The following is a 12,263-nucleotide window of genomic DNA, read 5'->3' on the forward strand; positions in this document are numbered from 1 at the left end:
CACTGATACTTTTTCCTTGTTGAAAAGCAGCTGATGAGGAAATCGCGCTCTCTTTTCCACCTGCAATGATGAAAACCCAGCCAGACTCATAACATCTTTGGTTCCAGCGTGGTTTGACTATCCTGTGTTATCTTCAGTTAATTTACACTCACGTCACTTATTTTTCATTCGTATGGATGTGTGGGGAATGGTCCTTTTACCACTGCCTGTATTAACACATAGTACTCCCACATGAGTACAAGTATTCTCCGTTCATTATTTGCAGTTCATCATGTCTTCTTCATTACTTGGCCACAGAAAAAGTTATTCTCATCCAGCAAGGGAGTAGCAGTAATAACATTTGATCTATCACAAATGGCTATATAGGGAATGTAATAGCCAAAATTAGCAATATGAGCATAAATCCTAGAATAATGTTTTCCTCCAAAATGATGTGCAAGTTAGACAAATATTTGCTAAAATTAGGGTAGTTCAGAAGTAATTCATGAATGAAAACAAAGCAAGAGCAGAACAAATCAAGTTCATTGAATGATTTACTTAGAAAATGTAATTCTAAGAGCTTTAATGGTCAGTTAAAATGAAAATAATTATGTTTCCTGAACTGCACAACATCTGCTGCATTCATAGAGGAAGAATATCAACTGTGAGGGTAGCATATATTGCAAATATGCAGTTTGTAGCCTAACAGCGTATTATTTCTAAAAGACCAGTGAAGAAGGAATGCAATTACTGGAACTGAGATTAATAATAATTAATCCAATTTGAATCTTAATAGGAAAGGCATTTCCTTAATGTCCCTAATGGAAGAGGAGAGGAAGGGACTGTATTTAAGAGTTTTGAAATTAAAAAGAAAGAAAAAGAAAAGAGAAAGTGGATTTACAGTCCAGGCCTAGTGCTGAGTTTGCTCTTAGACTTCAGATTATAGGAGATTATCACAGATCAACCCTTTTCACAGGAAAGAACCTTTTAAATCCATCTCAGCATCGTCCTTATTAGGAATGAAGGAGAGAGGCTCCTTCCATAGGGACAAGAGAAGACCTTAATTCATAGCTCGTCAGAGGAAAGGCATTTGCTTCAGCACTGAACCAGGTTAGTTATGGCTCTAATTTACACAGCAGCATGTTGTCCTGGTGGAAGGGACGACACCTTTAAGTAATAATGAACAAGCGTGCATTGTCAGAATAATAATCACAGACTGAAAAGGTTACAGTAGAGCACATGGTAAAGTTAAGTACCTACTTTCATTCCACTGGGTGCCGTAATATCAAGAGTGGGGAGCTGCAGTTACAATATGAAATAACATTAGTGAGGCAATTAGGACCTAATGGTTTCTGGAGAGAAGTCTACAAGACTTTATAAAAACACCTGAATTAGACTGTATTCAAGTTTTACCTCACTCCAGGGTTTTTTTTAAGACCATACTGCCCTCTCAAGGGTAGAATCCTCTTAAAACATAGCAAAGAAACACAAGACATCAGAGAAACTTCTCAGCATATGTGGGTAGAATCTCATGGAGACTTCTGCCAATTGATCCCAAATGAATAAACTGACCTCAGGTACCTAAGAATAATATTGGTGACTGCGGCTTGAAACAGTGATTGAGCACCTGGTGGGAAGGCAGGGCCAACCCAGGGGAGCTCAGGTGCATGCAATGCACCTGAGTGACTGGAAGGGGTGGAGCCATCCCAGACCTCATTTAAGGGTTGGCAGTAGAGGCAAGAGTATCTTGCTTGAGATCCCTGTCTATTTGAGGTCTTCTAAAGGTAAGCAAAGGTAAGTGGCGGTTTTTCTTTTTTTTTTCTTTTTTTTTTTTCCTCCCATTTCTTTGTTTGTAGCTGCTTCATTTCAGCTTGTCTTCACTTGCTGTAGTCAAAGACTCTCCACCACTATTATCGCTGTGTTTTCCATCATGTTATAACATTACAGTGACCTAGAAAACTCCTTCTCTTGAGAGAGGACTGAATAACAAATCACTAGATGTTTATTGACACTGTCTCTTTTCTACAACTCTTTCCCATCTCTTGCACCATACAGGACTCAACTTCTGGTCCCAGTACTTAAAAATCACTGGATAAACTACAACACTTTAAAAAAGCATGTCTGGAATTAGAGCCTTTTTATGAATTCAAATCACTGACTTTTTAGGATCTTCTACAAAATACAGCAGTATGAGACTACTCAGATTTCTGGGAGATAATATCTTTGTGGTTTTTTTTTTTGTTTGTTTTTTGGTTTTTGGTTTTTTTTGGTTTTTTTGTTTGTTTTTTTTTTTCCTGTATCTCTCCTGATTTATTGAGGGTTCTCACAACTATGATAGCAGGGTCCCAAGCCTTGATCGCTGAACAGTACTGAGCCTGTAGAAAGAGAGCCTGTAGAGAGACTGTGTGGAAATTTCTCCTTGTGTAGGGGATGGCATGCAGGTGAAAAAGAGACAAGAGGCTTTTGCTGTGCAGTTGATTGCAAACACAGTTGTGTTTTTCTTTTAACTTCTGTGAAAATACATTTCTTCAGTAGTGTCCATGTAGGACATGTACCCAAGCAACTATTGCAACACAGAGTGTACAGATTTCAGGAACTAAGGCAAAATACAACTGCCCCCATCCACGTCTGACTACTGTGTGGTGCCAGTGTTGTCAGAAGATGAAATTGAAACACGGCCCTCAGAACACTGACAGCAAGAGAGAGACTTCAGTGGATTTCTGCAGGTATTTCCTATAATTTACAGTAAGAAATCATGGAAGTGATACACACCCTCACCTCCATTGAACTCTCTTCCCTTCTCTTTCTCTTTGTTTATACAGAGACATAGAAATTGTTTTGATTTACTGTGCTGCTTATTTCTGGTAGGTATTCATATAGGAGTAAGTATTCTCTGCCCAGCACTGAATGCTTGGTGACCAGACAGCTTTGTCTTTCCTTGTTTATGAAAATATATAGGCAATTCAGACGTGTCCCAAATAAAACCAACTTTGATAAGTAAAACTATATATATTCAAAAGTTTGTAGTAATTATCTACTTCCAATGCTGCTCGGTCTGCTAAACTATTTCCATAGCATTCTAATTTTTCTGCACTAAAGAAACAAAAAAATGATCAAGGTCGCTGATGGAGAACTTTCCCTTTAGAGGTTTTCTGTGAGCCTAGGACGTGGGCAAGTACTTCCATTTTTTTTTTTTTTTTTTTAATTATCTCTTTCTGCTATGATAATCCTTCTAGTTATATGACCTGTAAAATATCAGACTAGCCACACCACTCTGCTAACTGTACATTTGTTGATAGTATGATGCTATAATATGGTTACATAATATTGAATCCAGTGTGTTTAGATTATCCAGAAAAGTGAGATCTGGTTCATGAATCAAGGAGCCCATGATAACTGGAGGGACTCTCAGATCATATGTTATTCATGTTATTTTCTTACTTCACATTGTGGTTATTGCCTCATTAGGACAGATAGGATGTTTACAAAGGTATCTAAGCCATTAAACCAAAGACAAATAAATAAGATTTACAAAGGTATCCAGACCATTGATTTCACTTTTCAAATCCAGTGGATAATTCATGTAGTCTCTCTTTAATGCTTTAAACTTCTCACTGTTCATGTGTCTCCTGGACTCATTTTTCATGTCCTTGATGCTGCAGATATAGAAAGCCTAAACAACCTACACTGTACCTCTAGTTTTTTGACTACTGCTGGAGCAAAAGAAAGAAATCATAAATGATCTTAAATTTTGTAGAATATTATATTTTATCTTACCCTGAATAAGTAAAGACCAAAATCACAAACCACCCTGATTTGAGGTTCAAGCATTATTTCTTTGAAGGTGGTCATCCCATAATCTTCCAATGCTGTCGAACCATGAGTAACAGACTTAAAAGTGTGACTTCATATGTAAAACAGGATAGTCTAATCTTCATGGAAAGGAGAGGCTACTTTAATTAATGCCAAGGGGCAGTCACCTTGAAACTCTTTAATTTTACAGGCTATTCGGATACCAAATTGATGGGACTTGTATAAATACGTAAGCTGAATTCACTGAACTGTAAGTCCTGATGTCTAGCTAAAAAAGCTTTAGTAAAAGCATAATTCATTTCATTTGGGTAAATAATGATAGTATCTTCAGCTCCTCTTGCTGGCTTAAAAATTCTATGAACTGTTACTCAGTGTACCTCAGGGCAAGAAATGGATTCAGTATCAGTAATTCTTATCATGAGTTTGCTATATTTGCTGTCTTTTATAAAGGTCCGATACTTATTATAACAGATTGTCAGCTTCCATTAAAAAAGAAGTTTTTACCCCTCAACTAAATTTGAAAATCTGAAGGTAATTCAAATGCTGACTTTATCATCTTAGCATCATAACATCTTGTGATTGGACTGAACAAAGTGGAGCTTGCAATTTTTAAAAACTTGATACTGTTCATTCTTATCTACCATAAGGACACCACATCTATCCTTCCTTTCTTCAGAATAAAGCCCAGCTTGCAACAGCCTGTTGCCTTTGTATTTTACAGCATCTGGAAGAAGTAGGAGCCAGCTGAAGGATACTGAAACCACAGGCCACATGAGGTACCCTAGGGCAACCAGTCCTTCTCAGGGCTGCTAGAGAAGTCCGTCACTGCGTATTTTCAAAAGGTATACTTAACCCAATTCTGGAAGAGGTAAACAGTAAACCCATCACTCCTTGATCTCAGTTCATCACCTATCAGTCAAGTATCATAGGCTGCACCTGCATCTCCTCACCTCACTGAATGCTCACTGCTTGTAAAAACCATTAACTGGATTGCATTCCTCCTCCACAGTGGTGTCACAGGATTTTATGTGACAAAGGAAGGTTTAAGGTTAACTAAACTCTTGCAGAATATTATGAATAATGAGCTGAGGCAGGCCAGCGAAAAGACACTCTGGTCTCCTACAAGTGTGGGACATTGAAGATCAGGCTCCTGTGTGGGTAGCTGGGAATACCCTGCTGAAGACAAGCAGACCCCAGTGTGGGGATGAACAGGCTCATGCTTTGGGTTCCCTCCTGCACAGCTTTCAGAGCCATCTGCTCTGAATTAGATGGGATTAAAGGCACAGCATGAGCAAATCCCTTCAGCCTGTTTGTGCAACACAGGTTTATCCATGTGAAATAAGGCTTAGAGGCAAGGGCTGCCTTTCTCACATTCAAGGGAAGGTAGTTAACAAGAGCTTCCAAAGCCAGGTAAAAGAACACAACCCTATAAATGAGGGGTTGCACTTTGGCAGGTCTTTGTTTTGATAGCCTCAGTACAGAACAAAATAAGACAGGGCAGGCAGCAAAGGCTCCATGTGAGATTCTCTGCAGGCAAAGAAAGTCACAGGCAGGGAAAACACAATCACTTTGTGATCATTCATAATCACTTTGTGGAGTGAAAAGGCACGTAAGGGGAAGGACTAGGGAAAATCTGAAGACCACCACGCCTCAAAAGATACAAATAACCATTTCCTTCTTCTCTAGGTGTTTGTCTTGCAAGGCTGCAACAAAAATTAAAACTGTAGAGCCAGCCTATTATTAAGACAGTTTCAGGACCATGTACTTTTTGTCCAGCTTATCCTTAATTTGCTGTATTTCTGCCCACAAGTTGCCCTCTGAGATGCTGCCCTGAATCCAGCTATGCTTACCCACCATCAGCCAAGTCAGAGAGGGCAGCTGGTGGCAGTAGATGTGCTCACTTACAGTTTTATGCCTACAAAATGCCCTTTTGGTGGGGGTAGTCTTCAGTTGCTCTTTTTCAAAGCAGCTACTAGTTCTGCCTTAAAGAAGCCCATTTCAGTGAACAAAGCACAGCAGAATGCATAAGGGAAAGATCAAGCAAGATATATTTTACACAGATATGTTGAACTCATGCTTCATAAAAAGACATTCCCAAGTGAAGACAGCCTTGTACCTACTTCTTCAAATAATATACTGAAGAGAAGACACTTTTCTATGGTATTTCTGCATGCCCTGGTTTTAATAGTATTCCATATCATGACATTATTCAACAGGCTGTCCTCTGACAGGCAGATGGGAGGATGAAAGGGGCCTTTGCCCTCCTTCTCCCCTTCCCCTCTTTTGCATGAAACCAAGACACACCCCTAGTTCAATTATTTAAAAATCAATAGGAGCAAAGGAAGGGGAAATGTGACCCCAGTGTCATGGAAGAGAATAAAGTAAGGTTGAAACAAATTGCAATAAAAAAGGGGAGATGGAAAAACTAGGGAGAAAGAAAGAAGGAAAAACATCTTTACTTATAACTCTCTGGACAAAAAGAAACATTTATCAGTGAAGTTATATCAATGTTCTACCAGCAAGGTTTAGTGATAGGCACAGCTTCAAGGAAATTTTAAGCAACATGATATTGGCCTCTTTTACAGGAGTGAAAACTACAAGCAATTACAGACAGTGGAATTATTGCAGATGTATTCTTGGAGATAAATATTTTATTGACAAAAACAAGGATTTTTTTTTTTTTGACATTTCTTTTCAGAAAATACTGAACAATAAAATAAAATAAAAAAAATTCTATGAGACGGCCGTTCTGCCTGAGCTTTTTTACACAATTATTTAGGAAAATATTGCAGAACTGTCAAAAGAGCATTTCAGCTTTTCAGAACGAAGACATACAGTTTTCTATTTGTTGTTGTTATGAAATTGAATACAATTCAAGAACTAAGTGTAAACTAAAGAACAGTTTTAATTTGCATCTCAGTTGGAAAGGAACACTATTTTTTTCAGTATCTGATTTTCATAGAGCAAGAAATTCCCTTCCTACTCATTATTGATAAAGACATCTGTAGAGCCAATCAAACTTTTTCAATTTCAACATCACTGACATGACTTTTTTTTTTAATTATTATTAAAAAAAAAAAAATTATATGCCCTTTTGTCAGACACACAGCATCTTTTGGCAGACAACGTGCTGTGCTATTTGGTTTGTTTATGCTGAAATGCTTAATAGAAATGATATATTTAATTTGTTTTGGCTGGTCCACACATTGAGCTTCTCTTTGTATAACATAATTACACCAGTGCAAATCTGTGCAGGCAAATACCTTTATTATTCTTGTGGCAGACACTGTCTTATTTTATTTCTGTATGGGCTCCAGTGGTAGTACTACACAGGTTTTCCTGCACATAACAGAACACACAGACAATTCTGTTGCCATATTCCAGTCAAATACTTAGAATAATCCTGAGTAATCCTGAAAACAATCATCAAAGCATTTCTGATTCTATTCATGTTCATGATCTCTACTTGTAAATCAAGCAAGGAAGTTTTTGAAAATATTTCTCATATTTCTATTAAAAAGGAATGAATGATTTGCCCATGATATTTTAATTGCATACATGGCGTCAAGATCATCTGTAAGTAGGACAGATAAGGTCAAATGATATTGCTTACAGAATAAAGCAGACTTCAGACTGGATCAGAGCAATGTCTGTCTAGCCTTGCTATATCATCTCTGACAATTTTAACAGCAGTTTCACAGTGTCTCTGTCATTATAAGCTAAATATAGTCCTCTTCTTCAGTTTCACAATAAACCCTATCCATCAAGGTCTCACAGGCCTAGCTGAAATCACCAGTAAGCAACTTACTGGAGTTTATTTACAGGGGAAAAAAAGAAAAAAAAACAAAAACAGAAACAAGAAACACTACACATGCAAGAACTTCTGGCTAATAGATAAGAGGAAAATAAAGGGAAGATTGCCTTGTCTTTTCTATTGAGCTCTATTTGTGGCCAAGATTGAAAGTTTCCACGGTCTGCTACTAATTCCATTAACTGGCACTTCATAGTGATACACTCAGTCATCTTCTGCTTAAGACAGATGACTGCTCTCAACACCTCTTAAAAAAATTAAGACAGTCCTTTCTGGAGGTCTTCCTTAATTACTAATCTTGCGATATCTTTGTAATCTTTTGATTCATCTCCTCCTGCTTGTTGTCTCTGATCTCGCTGTTCCTCTGAATGCTGACTGGTAGGTGGCAAAATGATACTGTTGTCACTACCAATTACCCCTGGTAGGGAGTCCAGCCAAAGGCTGTCACAGACCTAATGAGGTGTACCCAATCAGGAGAAAAATGCAGCTCTATTTCCATTCCCTGGGTGGTAACTTAGTTTGTAAGAGTGATCAATTCTTGGTTAGGTTAAGAAGAGGAAAGAAACAAACCTCCATAATTACCCTGTCTGATCTCCTGCACAGCCAGGTGGGGAGGGAAGCTGGCAGCCAAGAGAAGGACAGGGAGATCCACAGGCTAAGAGTCCTTTAGTATGCTCTGCCTCTGAGATAGCAGCATCTGTCTTTCCTATTTAATACAGGCATTTGTACCAGACAACAAGAGGCATTAGACTTGATTCTACACTTATGGAAAGTGATGAAAAAATACTACTGTTCTCAGGAAGAGCAGAAGGAAATGCTTTGACAGGACACAGTGCTGCTACATGATCTTTAGATGAAGACAGAGAGAGAGTAATGTTTAGGAAAAGTATAAGATACAGAGGAGCAGAGCACTTAGACTCAGATCCATCTTACCTCCTCTTTTAGCCATCTAAAACTGAAGTGTCTAATGTATATCAGTCATGTAGACTACCTCTGTAGCCATTGCACAGAAAGATAGATGCACTTCAAGCAGCTGATTAATCCTTCCCACTATACCAGCAGCATATAAGAGTGTTACTTGAAGAATTAAAGATGATGCAGTCTCTCATAAATGGGTCACAGTCTCTCTGGGTGGCCACCTGCAACAAGAATGGTGAAATTATTGCTGGCACAACCCAAAATCTGTCTCACCAACAATAAGTGCATTCTTTTCAACACATTCTGCTGGTCATATATACTCCATATTATTCAGGGAATGCATTAACACTGTCGAAGGACCTTTGACAGTGGACTACTTTATGCAAAAGATGTTTAAAAGTGAAAGTAATGCAGAAACATATGTGAAGAAGCAGGCGGATATGGGTAGAAGGTAAGAAACAGCTTGCTTTTTTGGCTCTCCATGTCAGCTTTGATCTATCCTGGCAAGCTACCTATTGGCACTTGAAGCTTTTACTGTGCAGATTTGCCCAGTTCTCCTCTCAAGCTGAAATTCATGGTGTAGGGGGAGAACAACAGGAATGCATGACACAATCCACATAAAGAGAGAGACATTCTTGGCTTCCCATTATATCCTGAAGGACGAAAAGTCAGGAAGAATTTGACAGACATGCTTGTCTTACTCAAAGTAAACCTGCCTTGCTATAAATCACATTTAAAGTAAGTCAACCTTTACTAGTACAGTCTCTCTGAAAAAATGTTGCATACAGGATATTGAGATATAGGATTATTAATAAATAAAGATTTATTAGTGGGTTCAGGAGGTGAAGGCATGTATTAAATTCAAAGTTCCAAAAAGCATTACAAATAAAAGGAAAAGGAAGAAAGAGAGAAAAAACAAGTCAAGACAAAGCTGTCTCTGTGGATAGCTGGGGGTCATCACCAGGACAACATTCCCCTCTGTGGTCTCTCTAGCATAGCAGATTGCGACAGTGATGGTGATTAAACCATTGCCATTCTTGTCTGCGAGCACTGCATACTTTCCATCAAGATTCGCCCAAGATCCTGTGTGTTGTTTCCATTCATGATGCATTTTGTGCCAACAGGATCATGTTTAGATGGGCATAAGCATTACGCATGGACTGGTGCTAATGTTTTGTAATTGAATATCACTAGAACAGTTATCTAGAAGACCTCTCCTGTGCTCTAAGTCTTAGCTCCGTTAATGTAAACTAAAAGACAGAAGATGAAGTATAGGAAAGGGGCAAGAAAGGGTGACTCCCAATATACACAGCAAATGTATCCCATGAGTCATCCATACAGTCAGTATATGCGCTTGCAGGTGCAAGGCTGTGAGGAAAACCATGATAAACCAACAGCAGAAAACAACAAGGGAAATATATTGCCCTGAAAGCTCTAGAAAGCCCTGCCACAAGAGCCAGAGTGAACAGCTGCAGCGAGCTGTGAGCAAAGTCAGGAAGCAAAGCAGCAAATGGAAGTGCTTCACAGTGATTACGGCAACTAAGTCACTGCATAAGAACAGAATGTGTTCTGGCTAGATATTCCTCTATTCCAGAATCTAGAAAAACAAAAACCAAAACCAAAATCAAAAATACCCTACCAAGTACACTGTTTACAACTAAGAAAATGCTGTAATTTGGCTTCCAAAGTTTCCAAACAACAAATGTTTGTATTTTCAATTAAATTAAATTGACAAAAGTGTCATATTTTCTCTCCTCCAGAATTAAATTCAAGTGTATTTTACAACTCTACTTGTTAAAAACAAAATGAAAACTGGAAAAAATATTTGTCATTTTCATTTCCACACTTAAAATCAAATCGTCGAGCTGAAATCAGCTCTAATGGAACTGCACTTCTGAAGAGAATCTTGTTACAATGTGACAACACTGAACCATCTCTTTGAAGTGTAAACTTTTTCCTTTCCCATTCAACTGTTTTACTTTTCTTACTTCACCTCAACCATCTGCACAAGACCTTCAAATATGAAGGTATCTCTTCATATACAGACAATCTGCTTTTTTTTTGCCAGGCTATTCCTTTTCTTCTGTTAATGTTCCCACGCCATCCATTTTGTCAGATTGCCTCTACTTTGAAGCATCCTTATCTTCTTCTCTTTTTCAGTATGTCCAAGGCAAACCAACTGGAATACATAATACAGAAAAATCTGCCTACATGTGTCACTGAAACAGAGTTTCTCTAATTCTCAAGGGAAATTGGAGGAGATCGTCTTCTCACCTTGATGAATATTCTGCTTTATGCAGTACTTTCCCTCACTGGGATGGGCTTTTTCACCCACTACAGAGCTCAGCTCACCAGATTTACTATTATTCTTTGTAAACTAAGTGGCAAAGGTGTGCTATTCTTCTGAGCAATTCAGATCTTTTCCCCCATCATATCATTAGAGAGGTGGCCATTCATTAGTAAGTCAGGAGAACACAACTGAATTAAATTATTTTGACCGCAGTGAATGATTAAGTTCTCAAGCACTTCATGGAATGCAAAATTCCGCTTCACTTAGAAGGGGAACACAAATTCAATGGCTTAGGCAAGTTCTCTGATGTATGAGTATTTTGTATTCTGTCAGTTGAACCCTGTTCACAGAGAGCTGAAAACAGTCCCATGACTGAGATCCAAGATCATGCAGCTTTTCTTCCATGTTACTTCACAAGCATTCCAGTTCTTCAAATGCATTTTCCCAGATTTCTTTTGCTGGACTTACAGAGTATGGAGAAGACATAAGGGTGTTTCTACTCCTATCAAAAACACTCAGTTGTCATCAATCACAAGCCAGCTAAACTGACCAGACCATAATCCATGATGAGGGTGTAATTAAATAAGACCCACCTCTCAGCTAACAGAAGTGTGCTTGTTTTTTTTTGCAAAACGTTGCAAAAAAAACCAAACCAAAACAACAACAACAAAACACAAGAAAACCACAGAGCCCTGGAGATTTCCAATTAACAGACACTACATCCCCCTGTGCTCAAAGTTTTAAATGTATGTTGGGATTATAAACTACGCACACAGTAGCAACATTGCTGGCATTGACCTTGCAAAGCACAGCTCTGTGCATTATGAATCAATCATCACAGCCTGGAGCAAGAGAGAAAATAAGCCTTCAGAAAAACCATTGAGAGAGAAAGTGAATGAGAAGTATTTGCCATATATGAGGACAGTGATTCCAAATTAAGCAGAATTTGTTGGTTTTCTAATCCTACAAGGCAAAACACAGAAGATAGAAGCTCAGACATAGAAATGGCCACTTTAACTCTTGGATATTGGGAATTAGAACATAATAAGGCATCAGATGACCTGAAGAACTGAAAGGAAGTAGGAAAATTTAGGAATATTTTTAATCCAATTAATTTACTCTAGTGAAAAGGGTACACATGACCCGGCCCCCAGTTTTACCTCTGAGCAGCATAAGGATCCCAGGAGCCCTTTGCTCAGCCACCATAACATTGCAACAAACAGAAGTAACCCTTCTGCAATTCTGGAACTGCCTGCTTTCTCCTTCCAAATCATAGTGTAGGAAATGCTTCCACACTTTTATGCTTACATATTTTCCTCTTCTATCTGGTGTTCAGAGAGTGTTTGCGAGAGCAGCGTTAAATGAATTAGCAGAAAACCTGTTCTGCATGCTGGAAGATCAGAAAGAAAATGCAGAAGAGAAAAGTGCACATTAATGCTGTGTTTGTTATAA

General features: G+C 38.4%; 1 long non-coding RNA gene across 1 annotated transcript; it reads right to left on the reverse strand.

The window, feature by feature from the left end:
* Positions 1 to 7,042: 7,042 nt before the first annotated feature.
* On the reverse strand, positions 7,043 to 12,253 carry LOC107311129. Its single transcript, XR_001553880.1, has 2 exons — positions 11,972 to 12,253; positions 7,043 to 8,742 (listed from the first exon to the last, which is right to left on the reverse strand). It is a non-coding gene; the product is annotated as an uncharacterized LOC107311129 (long non-coding RNA).
* Between the last annotated feature and the right edge of the window lie 10 nt (positions 12,254 to 12,263).

This window comes from Coturnix japonica, chromosome 3, assembly GCF_001577835.2.
Source record: "Coturnix japonica isolate 7356 chromosome 3, Coturnix japonica 2.1, whole genome shotgun sequence".
NCBI classification, from domain to species: domain Eukaryota; kingdom Metazoa; phylum Chordata; class Aves; order Galliformes; family Phasianidae; genus Coturnix; species Coturnix japonica.